This window comes from Cyprinus carpio, unplaced genomic scaffold (assembly GCF_018340385.1).
Source record: "Cyprinus carpio isolate SPL01 unplaced genomic scaffold, ASM1834038v1 S000006675, whole genome shotgun sequence".
Lineage (NCBI taxonomy): Eukaryota > Metazoa > Chordata > Actinopteri > Cypriniformes > Cyprinidae > Cyprinus > Cyprinus carpio.
In genome coordinates, this window is record NW_024879293.1 from 637,624 (window position 1) to 652,217 (window position 14,594).

Below are 14,594 nucleotides of genomic sequence, written 5' to 3' on the forward strand. Positions count from 1 at the left end.
TTTACTACGGATCACAGAACCATACTTTACTGACAAGCTGCGCATGACAGCTTTGGCAATTTCATAATCACACTAATCACGATTTGATTAACTGTGCAGCCCTATAACTGAGGTAAGTTGAGTACTTACTGTTTACATTATGGTAAGTTCTGCCAAAATATCACCTGTATTAATTAAGTGTAGACACTAATGTACAAACTTCGTAATATATAAAAAAAAATTTTGATGAATTTTATATATATATATATATATATATATATATATATATATATATATATATATATATATATATATATATATATATGATACATGTGGCTTGTAGCATGAAGCGAGTCTAACAAAATTTTCAGTTGCATAGTAATTTTTGAGATGAAAAAAAAAAACAACCCTGACAAACCTAACCCGGTTCAGATCAGGATCAGCTGTTGCACAACAATTGGTATAAACGTTTTCTGTCAACTCAGGTTTGATCCAGAGTTTGTGAGGTGCGTACACTTGAAAGTGTGACACATGCGGCAAACAGCCAATCACACCGAACGTGGGAAGCATCGGTTTAATTTACATTTAGCAGACGCTTTTATCCAAAGCGACTTACAGTGCATTCAGGCTATACATTTTTTTTTACCTTACGTGTTCCCTGGGAATCAAACCCCACAACCTTTTGCGCTGCTAATGCAGTGGTCTACGACTGAGCCACAGGACCAGGATCAGATGAGGAGATTGACTTCTCATGAGAGCCTGATCGAGACGGTTCGCAGCACGACGCCCGCGGCGACGATCATCGTGTCAGGACCACTGCCATGTATCGACGAGGACAACGAAAGGTTCAGTAGACTTTTTGCTCCTTTTGAATGGTTATTGTCATGGTGTAAAGAACAGAAACTGCTCTTTGTTAATAACTGGAATCTTTTCTGGGAGCATCCTAGGCTTTTTCGTGCTGATGACCTGCACCCCAGCAGAGTCGGAGCGGAGCTGCTCTCGGACAACATCTCCAGGACGCTGCGCTCCATATGACTAGTAAGCCAATTCTCAAATAACTGCTATGATGGCTTTTGTTCTACCCGCTTAAATGCTAGAAGTACTTGCGCTGTCCAATCTATTAAGACTGTGTCTGTTCCCCGAATAGTGAGGTCAAAATATAAATTTAATGTAGGTTCTAGAAAAAAATCTTATCGTGATTTAAACCAGAAAAACATAAAATAAATGAACAATTTTTTAAGGTTTGGGCTCATAAACATTAGATCACTCACACCCAAAGCAGTTATTGTAAATGAAATGATCACAGATAATATTCTTGATGTACTCTGCTTGACTGAAACCTGGCTAAAACCAAATGATTATATTGGTCTAAATGAGTCTACTTCACCAAACTATGTGTTATAAACATGAGCCCCGTCAGACTGGTCGTGGGGGAGGTGTGGCAACAATTTATAGTGATATTCTCAATGTTACCCAGAAAAACAGGATACATCTTTAAATCATTCAAAATACTTATGCTTAATGTTACACTGTCAGATATGCAAAAGAAATCTATTGTATCTCTTTCTCTGGCTACTGTGTATAGACCACCAGGGCCATATACAGAATTCCTAAAAGAATTTGGAGATTTCCTCTCAGACCTGTTGGTTACTGCTGATAAAGCGCTAATTTTTGGAGATTTTAACATTCACATTGACAATACAAATGACGCATTAGGACTTGCGTTTACTGAATTATTAAACTGTTTTTGGAGTAAAGCAAAATGTCACCGGGCCCACTCATCGTTTTAATCATACGCTAGATTTAATTATATCGCATGGAATCGATCTTACTGACATAGATATCATATCTTAAAGTGATGATGTTACTGACCATTTTCTTGTATCGAGCATTCTGCGTCATTGATGATAATAACTATATAGGTTCGCGTTATCGTCCAGGCAGAACTATTGTTCCAGCCACCAAAGACAGATTCACAAATTACCTGCCTGATTTATCTCAACTGCTCTGTGTACCCATAAATACACATGAACTAGACAAAATGACTGGCAATATGGGCACTATCTTCTCTAATACATTAGAAGCTGTTGCCCCCCATCAAATTGAAAAAGGTTAGAGAAAACACGTACTGTGCCATGGTACAACAGTAATACCCACGCTCTCAAGAAAGAAACTCGTAGTCTTGAGCGCAAATGGAGAAAAAACTAACTTGGAAGTTTTTATAATTGCGTGAAAAAAAAACAGTATGTCCAGCTATAGACAGGCTCTAAAAACTGCCAGGGTCGAGCATATCCACAAACTCCTAGAAAACAACAAAAAACAACCCAAGGGTTTTATTTAGCACAGTGGCTAGATTAACAAATAACCAGACGCCACCCAATCTAAATATTCCCTCACAGTTAAATAGTAATGACTTTATGAATTTCTTCACTGATAAAATAGATAACATCAGAAATACAATAACAAATGTAGATTCTACAGCGTTGTGGCAGGGGAGGCGTGGTTCAGCGAGGTCTGTGACGGGGAGAGAGAGGAGAGAGACAAACGGTGGTAAGCCGGTCAAGTGAAAAAACGAGTAACACCTGGTTCTCATTGCAGTGATTGGCATGGGGAAGCGGTATTTAAGCCAGCCGTAAACCGGCGAGGGCAGAGAGAGAGCTGAGGACTTGTGGGGACTCAAGCAAGCGAGCAAGCGCGAGCGAAAAAGCAAGACTGTGAATTGCCCAGCAGTGGTTTGAATTAAGCGTATGCGCAGGTGGAGCGACTTTGTTTTATTTTTGTTGACTAATAAATTCCCACGAGCCTCAAAAACGCTGACCCTGGTCTCCTTCCTTCTCCTACAAACAAACTTTATCACAAGCGTCTAATACTTTAGTTTTTATCCATCGCACCCAAAGATAAACTGCAGTGCTTTACAACTATAGGAGAGGTAGAGCTAAATAAACTTATTACTGCATCTAAACCAACAACATGTTTATTAGATCCTGTACCCACTAAATTACTGAAAGAGTTGTTACCTGTAGCAGAAAAAAAAAAAAAAAAAACGTTTCTCAATATTATTAACTCATCGTTATCTTTAGGTCACGTCCCAAAACCATTCAAGCTGGCGGTTATTAAGCCTCTTATTAAGAAACCACAACTAGATCCAAGTGAAACTGGAAAATTACAGACCCATTTCAAATCTTCCATTTATGTCTAAAATTTTAGAAAAAGTTGTGTCTGCTCAACTGTGCTCCTTCCTGCAAAAAAAATATCTGTATGAAGAATTTCAATCAGGTTTCAGGCCATGCCATAGCACAGAAACTGCACTTGTTAAATTACAAATGACTTGCTTCTTGCATCAGACCAAGGCTGCATCTCATTGCTAGTTTTACTTGATCTTAGTGCTGCGTTCGACACCATGGATCACGACATACTCATCAAGTCAAGTCATCTTTATTTATATAGCGCTTTAAAAAAAAACAAGATTGTGTCAAAGCAAACTGAACAACATTAATTGCAGTTCATCATTGAATTCGGTGATTAATTGCAGTTCATCATTGAATTCGGTGATGTCATCATGCAGCTCAGTTCAGTTTAAATAGTATCTGTGCAATAATTTGCAATCAAGTCAGCGATATCGCTGTAAATGAAGTGTTCCCAACTAAGCAAGCCAGAGGCGACAGCAGCAAGGAACCAAAACTCCATCGGTGACAGAATGGAGAAAAAACCTTGGGAGAATCCAGGCTCAGTCAGGGGGCCAGTTCTCCTCTGACCAGACGAAACCAGCAGTTCAATTCCAGGCTGCAGCAAAGTCAGATTGTGCAGAAGAATCATCTGTTTCCTGTGGTCTTATCCCCGGTGGTCGTCTGAGACAAGGTCTTTACAGGGGATCTGTCTCTGGGGCCTCTAGTTGTCCTGGTCTCCGCTGTCTTTCAGGGCTGTAGAGGTCCTTTCTAGGTGCTGATCCACCATCTGGGCTGGATACATACTGGATCCGGGTGACTGCAGTGACCCTCTGACTTGGAAACAGACTGGATCTGGTGGCTACGGTGACATCGGAATAAGAGAGAGAAGAAACAGACTAATATGAGCGTGGATGCCATTCTTCTAACGATGTAGCAAGTACATTGGGTGTTATGGGAAGTGTTCCGGTTTACTTAATTAATGCAGCCTAAAAATCCTTTAATGGATTTGGATATTAGAAGTGTATTAGTATGTTATGTGTAAGCCAGATTAAAGAGATGGGTCTTTAATCTAGATTTAAACTGCAAGAGTGTGTCTGCCTCCCGAACAATGTTAGGTAGGTTATTCCAGAGTTTGGGCGCTAAATAGGAGAAGGATCTGCCGCCCGCAGTTGACTTTGATATTCTAGGTATTATCAAATTGCCAGAGTTTTTGAGAACGCAGCGGACGTGGAGGACTATAATGTAACAAGAGCTCTATGGAGTGAATTTTGTGCCAATATTCATCAAATAAATCCAGCGTACTCTAAATAAACAAAATCTGCTTTACAAGTAAAAACTCGACTTTCAAACAAACGCAAAGTGATTTGCAAATGCAATAACTCTATTTGAGAGAAAATGTAGAGGTATGGACAAATATATGTAGTGTGCGTTACAACTGTGAGACTCATTTGTGAGGAAACTTGGCTTGATTTTCTCACAAATGCATGCAGGCAGATATTCCCACATGCGTAAAAGCAGATTTTCTCACAAATGCAATTGAGCAACTATCTTTTCCAAAAACAGCAGATGGCGCTCTGTCCGTCAATTTATGCTAGTCACCCCTGAGACCTGAAACACCTGTTTACCTTTTCAGGGAATACAGCAGACCAATATGAGTGGTGGACAGGTGAGTTTCTGTCTTACTATATAATTAACCATTTAGATGTTTTCACAAAGCGACCCTACTAGTGTCAGTAAAATTCACAGTAAGGGCTGTACAGTTGGTAACCATGATTGATATATATTGTGTACCAAAAATTAAAGCTTAGACAATTTCATTTAGTATCAGATATAGCAATATCACCAAGAGGTCACTAATTATTAATAACATTTTTAAAGCAAATCACATTATTTAGTACAATATCTAAAACTTTTTTAAATGTTTTAACACTGTGCAATCATTTGTGTCTAAAATAATTATGTATTTTTTAGATAAGCAACATGATGAATATTTATCTTCTGGTGTCACTCTTGTCCTGTGAATTTGGGAGAAAGATCAAGTTCACGCTGATATAATACTAAATTCAACATTTTAATAAATAGTGGTTTACCAGTATTTCAGAAGGATAATGTAATGATTAGAAACTAATCTTTGGGGTCGAAGACTGTGCCGGTGCGTTTTGTCCTGTTTTGTTGATGACCACAAAAATAATTTAAATTAAAGATACGAGAATGGCATCGTTTGAAACTGCAAAGAGTCTGCGTTTATTTGTGTATAGTCAACAAAACAATGTACTTTTGTAAAATAAAGAAAAACAAACAGGGCGCGCTCTCTGCCGTCTCAGCCTCTGGGAACTTTCTTGAATAAAACAACCTGAATCTCAGTGAATATGTGCCTCACATACATGGTACATCTATGTGTAGAAAGCCTAAAATGTCTAATTTTAAAACCAATTCAAATTGAAAACAAATATTCTCTGATTATATAATCCATATAAAAGTGAGGAGAGGTAAAGTTTCTCATGTTTCACCTCATTATCGCTAGCGCTCTGTTCACATGTTTATGATCTGAGGTCAGCCAGGTAAGCATGTAGATGCCCCCGAAAAATGCCATCAAACGTCAAGCTTCAACATAGAATTTAGCCTACTTTCTTTTACTGCCCGTTGGATGTTGGTGCGCTACACGGGGTAAGACACACTCGGGACAGCGAGGATATCTTCTCATATTGGTCTGAAATGGTAAACAGATGTTTCGGATCTCAAGAGACTATCGTAAATTGACCAAAAGCGCCATCTGCTGTTTTTGGAAAATAAACTTGCTCAATTGCATTTGTCAGAAAATCCAACTTGACGCATGTGAGAAAATCTGTCTGCATGCATTTGTGAGAGAATCAAACCAAGATTCCTCATAACAATGCAAATGAGTCTCACAGTTGTAACACACTATAAATATATTTGTCCATACCTCTGCATTTTCTCTCAAATAGAATTTTGTATTTGCAAAATCACTTTGCGTTTGTTTGAAAGTCGAGTTTTTCTTTGCAAAGCAAATTGTGTTTATTTGCAAAATGCTGGATTTGTTTGGTGAATATTGTCACAAAATTCGCTCCATAGAGCTCGTTCAAATACTGAGGTGCTAAACCATTCAGGGCTTTTTAAGTAATAAGCAAAAAATCTATACGATGTTTGATAGGGAGCCAGTGCAGTGTTGACAGGGACTGGGCTAATATGGTCATACTTCCTGGTTCTAGTAAGAACTCTAGTTTTACAAATGCTAGAAATGTGGCTTTCTAAGGAAAGATTGCTCTCAAATAGCACACCTAGGTTCCTAACTGATGACGAAGAATTGACAGAGCAGCCATCAAGTCTTAGACAGTGTTCTAGGTTATTACATGCAGAGTTTAATAATTAACACCTCTGTTTTTTCAGAATTTAGTAGTTAGAAATTACTCGTCATCCAGTTTTTTATATCGATTATGCATTCCGTTAGTTTTTCAAATTGGTATGTTTCGCCGGGCTGCGAAGAAATATAGAGCTGAGTATCATCAGCATAACAGTGAAAGCTAACACCCTGTTTCCTGAAAATATTTCCCAAGGGTAACATGTAAAGCGTGAAGAGTAATGGCCCTAGTACTGAGCCTTGCGGTACTCTATACTGCACTTGTGATCGATATGATACCTCTTCATTCACTGCTACGAATTGATGGCGGTCATATAAATACGATTTAAACCATGCTAATGCACTTCCATTAATGCCAACAAAGTGTTCTAGTCTATGCAAAAGAATAGTGTGGTCAATAGTGTCGAACGCAGCACTAAGATCCAATAGCACTAAGTAGAGAGATACAACCACGATCAGATGATAAGAGCAGGTCATTTGTAACTCTAAGGAGAGCAGTCTCAGTACTATGATATGGTCTAAATCCTGACTGGAAATCCTCACAGATGCCATTTTTCTCTAAGAAGGAATATAATTGTGAGGATACTACCTTTTCTAGTATCTTGGACAGAAAAGGGAGATTCGAGATCGTCTGTAATTAACTAGTTCTTTGGGGTCAAGTTGTAGTTTTTTTGATGAGAGGCTTAATAACAGCCAGTTTGAAGGTTATAGATAGATTACAAAACTATACAGGTATCTAAGGGCAGGCTTTAAGATGGTTTAGATCCTACCTGTCCGATCGCTACCACTTTGTTTATTTAAATGGGGAGTAATCTCATTTATCACCAGTAAAATATGGAGTGCAACAAGGATCTGTCCTAGGTCCTCTGCTTTTTTTAATATACATGTTGCCCCTTGGTAATATCATTAGAAAATATGGGATTAGTTTCCACTGTTATGCTGATGATACTGAACTATATATCTCAACAAGACCAGGTGAAACTTCAAAATTATCTAAGCTAACAGAGTGTGTTAAAAAAAGTAAAAAGATTGGATGACCAATAATTTTCTCCTATTAAATTCAGATAAGACAGAGATATTACTTATTGGACCACAAAACATTACACAGAATCTCGTAGATTACAATTTGCAATTAGACAGATGTACTGTTATTTCCTCTACTGTCAAAATCTGGGTGTTATATTAGACAGTAACTTGTCTTTTGAAAATCATATTTCCCCATGTTACAAAAACAGGATTCTTCCATCTTAGAAACATTGCCAAGCTACGAAACATGTTACCTGTTTCTGATGCAGAAAAGCTAGTTCATGCATTCATGACTTCTAGATTGGACTATTGTAATGCACTTCTAGGTGGTTGTCCTGCATCCTCAATAAACAAGCTACAGGTAGTCCAAAATGCAGCGGCTAGAGTCCTTACCAGGTCAAGAAATTATGATCATATTACCCCAATTTACAGTCTCTGCACTGGCTACCTATTAAGTTCCGTATCAGTTACAAATATTATTACTAGGGCTGTAGTAAACCAAAGAAATGCTTAGTCGACCAAAAAGTCGTGTCCTGCGCAACGATCAGTCGACACAAAAATTAAAAAAAAAAAAAAAAATATGCAATGTTTTGCATTTTGATTGAACAATTATTAAACAATTGTCATAGAGCATTTATAACAACGAAAAAACATCAATAATACATAAAACTATAATAATAATACAATTCTTTGAACATTAAGTGATTTTTTTTTAACTGCAAAGTGAGGATGTAATAATAAAAACTCCATAATGACGGGAAGAAAGGAGGCGGGAACCGGCGAACACTCAAATAAAAACTTTAATGACAAAATAAACATAAAACAGCGCGACAGCCCCTCACGGGCGACTGCCGCGCACAAACAAAACCCAAACACAAACTAAAACCCAGGCCTGGTCCTCTCTCGTCCTTCAATGTCGTCGCTCCTCTTTTGTATCCTCCCGATCTCCTCCGTGGGACTCGAGACCGGTGAGTGGAGCAGGTTTCGCTCATTTGCCAATCACTCCACCGGCCTCGCTCCGTTCCCACGGCTCTCGGCCCCGCCCCACTCGTCACATACCCCCATCGTCCCTCGCAGGCCGGGGGGTACTCCCGAGACTGCGCTCTACTCCCCCCCCCCCCTCCCTCCGGGGGGGACCGCTCACGGTGACCTGCGGGAACCTGGGGGTAAGGACAGACGAGGTGAGAGAAAAAGGAGATGGAAGGATGAGGAGCGACGGGAGACGAGAGAGGGGAGAGAGAGGAGGAGGAAAAAAAAAAAATATTCCGGTTCCCAGACACGCTGCCGCTCGGCCCTTCACCGGCTGTGTGAAGTCCTCCGCGGTGCCTGGCGGTGGCACTGGACGGCCCTCGGTGGACGGCACGACACTCCTCCGCCGCCCGGTGGACGGCGACGGCTCCTCCGGTTTCGGGCAGCCGGCAGGAGTCCCCCGTTCCCTGCTCCTCCCCATTCTTGGCGGATGGCAGCAGGATCCGGCCACCTGGCGAACGGCGCCGACTCCTCCGCTCCCTTACGAACGGCAGCCGCCCCTCCACATCACGGGCGGCCGGCAGCGAGTTCGTCCGTCCCCGGCAACTCACTCCAGCCCACCGCCTCGAGCGTCCACGGCGCCAGACTGCTACGCCTTGCTCGATGGCACCGCGGATTCACCCCAGCGGCAAGGGATCTTCGGCAGCGCGTCCCTCCTTCCTCCCGGGAGATCTTCCCAATGTAATAATAAAAACTCCATAATCACGGGAAAAAGGAGGCGGGAACCGGCGAACATTCAAATAAAACTTTAATAACCAAAATAAACATAAAACAGCGCGACAGCCCCTCACGGGCGACTGCCGCGCATAAACAAAAACCAAACACAAACTAAAACCCAGGCCTGGTCCTCTCTCGTCCTTCACTGTCGTCGCTCCTCTTTTGTATCCTCCCGATCTCCTCTGTGGGACTCGAGACTGTTGAGTGGAGCAGGTGTCGTTCATTTGCCAATCACTCACACCGGCCTCGCTCCGTTCCCATGGCTCTCGGCCCCGCCCCACTCATCACAGAGGAGCTCTGTCCTAGGTCTATAGTGACAGTCACAATCGTGCACCTAACCACACCACACGCTACAAAAAAAATATAACTGCTAAAACTGCCAAATAATGAAAAATCCTAACAAAAGCTCTCGTTTATACAGGCTGTATATGCTTCTTTACTTTCAAAGCTATGGGTTAACTTTTGTCCAGCCGATCTAACGTTAGGTGTTTTCAAACAAACACACAAAAAAACCCAAATAGCCTAAAACACGCCTGTGGCAATAAAATATATAAACTTTTCGACATTAGACATAGCAAGCTGTCTGACACATTTATATCTCGCTTACCGCTTTTAGGTGATAGGTCATATTGGTCGTTGAGCTATGGTAAGTTAGCTTTAAACCGCATAGCTTGTATTCCACAGTCTTGTCGTCTTTTTTTGTAAAATGCAGCCAGACAAAAGATTTAGATTTCTTGGACATTTTGTCAACTAAAGCCAAAACAAGTAGCGTTCTAACTGAATGAATACAGCAAACCTACCTTTATTCCTTACTGAGCGCGAAGCAGCAGTGTTGCCAGACACAGGTGCGGTTCCCGAGTGTTCACGTGGTGCGCTAAACTGTGGCGCTGTTATAAAATAGCCTAAATTAAAGCATTTAAAGTTTGGGATAAAACATAGGCTAATTATATTTAGAATACAGTAATATATAACTGCTAATAAAGGAATAAATATCAAGGAGTAAATCAATGAAAATGTCTTTATTGGTGAAAAAAAAAAAAAATTATGCAACTGGTCGACCAATGAGAATGTCAGTCGACCAAGACGGCATCGACCGATTAGTCGACTAAATGACTAAAGTTGACAGCCCTAATATTACTTACTTATAAGGCCCTTAATGGCTTAGCTCCTGCGTACCTAAGTAGTCTTCTACCATGCTACAACCCATCACGCTCCCTAAGGTCACAAAGCGCTGGACTTTTGATAGTACCTAGGATAGCAAAGTCCACTAAAGGAGGTAGAGCTTTTTCACATTTGGCTCCCAAACTCTGGAATAGCCTTTCTGATAATGTTCGGGGTTCAGACACACTTCCTCTATTTAAATCTAGATTAAAAACACACCTCTTTGGCCAAGCATTCAAATAATGCATCTCATAATTTTGGACTGCAGTTATATCTGATTAAATGCGCATTATTATTCTTTAGCTTGGGTTAAACTAATTAATTTCACTTGGCTGGAACAGCAGCTATGCTAATTATGTCTCTATCTGTTTCTCTGTTTTGCCACGGGATGTAACTAGGATTTACACAAGCTCCAGTCTGGATCCAGAACACCTGAGAAGATATGATGCCAGCCCCTCAGGGGACCTCAGATGATGCTTACCCAGAGACAACATACAGAACTACATTGCTATAAGTTTGCTTGCATAATTGCTGTTAATAGTGTTAATCGTCTGTTTGTTTACGTCTTTTATTAATTTTTCTGAACATTTTTGCCGTATGCACATAAACTGACAGTCATCACTGATAAGCTACTACTAAATATTGTATAAACTTATTTTTCTGTAAAGTTGCTTTGCAATGATTTGTATCATAAAAAGCGCTATACAAATAAACTTGAATTGAATTGAGAGTCAGTGCAAGATGAAGAGATTGTCATGAAAAAAAAAAACATGAATTGAAACATGTACAAGGCAGGAATAAACACTGAGAAGGCAGCTACTGACTATAATCAATGCAAGTGAATCGACTGAATTTAATTTATATTACAAGGAGCTCAAAAGAAAACAAGCTTCATCAGTTCAAAAATCTTTATATGCTGAACCTTGTATTTATATGTATATAGTTATAGCCTATTAATTTAAATGCTAAGTTTAATATTAATTGTTAACTCATACAATTAATAATATGAATATGTTAATCTATAAAATATAAATATAATAAACAATTAGCAGCAAAAGATTTGTCTCTGAAATTGTATCATCATTGTAAACTTTGATTTGAAGTGAAAGATAAAGGGGGTGGCTTTATTGAATCAGATTTTTGTGACTGCTCAGAGTTGATTGGTCCAGCTTTGGTTTGCGATCTCTAAGTTACCATGCTGACCAAAACCTGCTCGAAACCAACCCACCTTCTTCAGCCTGAAAACTCAGAGTTTGCTCGAACTAAACGCTAACTCACCCTGGGTAAAGATTTGTCTCTGAAATGGGCTACAGGCCACTGCTGTTCTGTGCCCTGTTTAACAGTATTTAAGTTCATATTGTTGTGGAACTGACATCTTGTGGACATTTTAAGAAACTGCAGATGATATATAAAGCAGGAAGTGAGCAGTGTTGTGGTCGAGCAGCCACCTGGGATTTCGAAGAAGCAGAAAGTTTGTTTGTTAAGGACTCATTGAAGCCACGATTAAGAGAAAGACAAAAGTTTAATAACATCTTGGTGGCTATGCACCCAAACATCAACTAGTTGCCCAACTCAAAAATAAATCTCCACCAGCAGTTCTTTGATTAACACATACATAACTTTGATTAACTTTGATTAACACATCTGACACAATTACCTTAGCTAATCCATAGTTGGCAAACATACTTCGCATAACCTCAACGGTTGCTTTGGCAGTAGTATTAGTCATCAACTTGATTTTAGGCCAGCGTGAATAAGCATCAGTGACCAATAAAAAACTGATGCTTCCCTTTTTCACAGAAATCAACATGTACTCTCTCCCACGGATATTCAGGCCATTTTCAAGGATGAACAGGTACAATGTTAGGCATCTTCTGATGTAATGCACATATCTTGCTATGACTAATCATATTTTCAATATCCTCAGCCAATTTTGGGCACCAAAAATGGCTTCTGGCTACTGCCTTACTCTTGACCATACCCAAATGTGACTCATGTAGTGACTCTTTTAAGAGTTGATATCTCAGCGAGTCTGGTACAATTACCCGAAACCCCCACAATAGACAGTCAGCCTCTACTGTGATCTCGTCACGTCAATACCAATAAGTTTTTAGTTTTTCTTCTGGCATTCTTTTTGGCCAACCATTTAATGTGAATGACTTTCATTAGAACCTCGTCTTTATTGGTTTCTGTTTTTATGTCTTTTTGATCTATCGGAATGGCCTCAATAAATGAGACCTTGAACTCTGTATTACACGTGGGTCCCGTCAACCCCAAAGGTAATCTCAAAGGCCTTCAGCATTTGCATGTTCTGCAGACAACTTGTATCTGATATCATATTGGTAAGCCGATAAAAGTAATGCTCACCTCTGTAACCTAGCGGTTGCTAAAGCTGGTACTCCAGTTTTCGGCCCCAAAATTTTAACCAAAGGCTGGTGATCGGTGATGAGCAGATTTTTCAACCATACAAATAGTCCCTAAATTTCTGCACCCCAAAAATTATACCCAAGGCTTCCTTTTCAATTTGGGAATAGTTTATTTCTGACTTACTAAGGGTGCGCGATGCATATGCAATGGGTTTTCCCTACCATCTGGCATACGATGCGAAATCATTGCCCCTACTCTGTATGCGGATGCATCACATGCTAGCAATATGGGCAATTGGGGGTCGTTGAGGATGTCAACAGCTTTTTAGCTTCGTTAAACGACTATTGACAGGCCTTTGACCACTGCCAAGGTTGGTCCTTGTGTAATAGTTCGTCATGGGTTTAATTGTGGTTGACAGGTTTTCCATGAATTTGCCATAGTATGACAGCAATGCTAAAAAAGCTCTGAGTTCAGTCACATTTTTAGGTGCCGGGGCTTTTTCAAAGGCCTCGACCTTCTCTGGAACCAGATGCAGTCCTGCCTGATCAATTCAGTGCCCCAAATAGGTTACCTGAGGTTGACAGAAAGCACATTTGTCTCTATTCACTCTGATCCCTCTGTCTTGCAACCTTTTTAACACCTGTAACGCACACCCTGTAACGCACACCCTGTAACGCCTGATCCATAATGTGTTGAAAAATCGATGGTGAACTAGACACCCCATAGGGCAACCGATTCATGTGATACAATCCTCTTGGTGTGTTAATTGTCAAGTATGGCTTAGATTGCGGATCTAACTCTACTTGCTGGTATGCCTAGGTCAAGTCTAATTTTGTAAAGTATCTACCACCTGCCAATGACGCAAACAGGTCCTGCGGTTTTGGCAAAGGATATTTATACACCGCTAACCAGGGGTTGATGGTGACCTTGTAATCACCACAAATATGCACGTCACCATTTGTCTTTGGTATACACAAGATGGGTGCTGCCCATTCACTGTACTCAACCGGCGTAATAACACCCTGCTTTTCCAACAGTTGTAACTGTTTGTCCACTGTGTCTCTTATGGCATAAGGAGCTGTTCTGCTCTTGCAAAATTTTGGAAAGGCATTTTCAACTATTTCAATTTGGCATGTACCCCTGAAATTACTCCTTGATCAGAGTTAAACACAAATGAGTATTTCTCAGACAGGTCACTAACTGGATCTGCAACATAATTCTCTCTCAACCAGTCTAGTGGTAAGCGCTGAATCCAGTTTCTTCCCATGAGGCTTGGTCCCTTACCCTTAGACACCAGTAAGACCAGTTTTTCTGACTGTTCCTTTCATGTCACTGTAACCATGAATTGACCTAACAGTGGAATTTGCTCTGAGGAGTAGGTCCACAAGGTTACATCACAAGGCTGAAGTTTACATTTTTTTAAACTTTTTTTCTGTACAAAGTCTCTGAAATGATGGACATGGCTGCTCCTGTATCAACCTCCATCTTTACCTTAACAACATTACATCGAATCATTACCATGTATGTTTTACATGCTCACTGTTCCCTTTTAATGCAAACAGCGTACAGTCCTTATCCATATCTGACTGCTGCCACTCAGCCTCCATGGAGGGCTGGTTCAAATCCTCACTGGAGTCTGAGTCCAGTGGTCATACAAGCTGATCTGCGCTCCATTCATCCTTTGAAGTATTGGGCGTAATCTACTTTCTTGACCAAGTTGCGATCTCTCCCTCGTTGACTCCTTCAGTAGAAATGTATTTTGTCTCGCG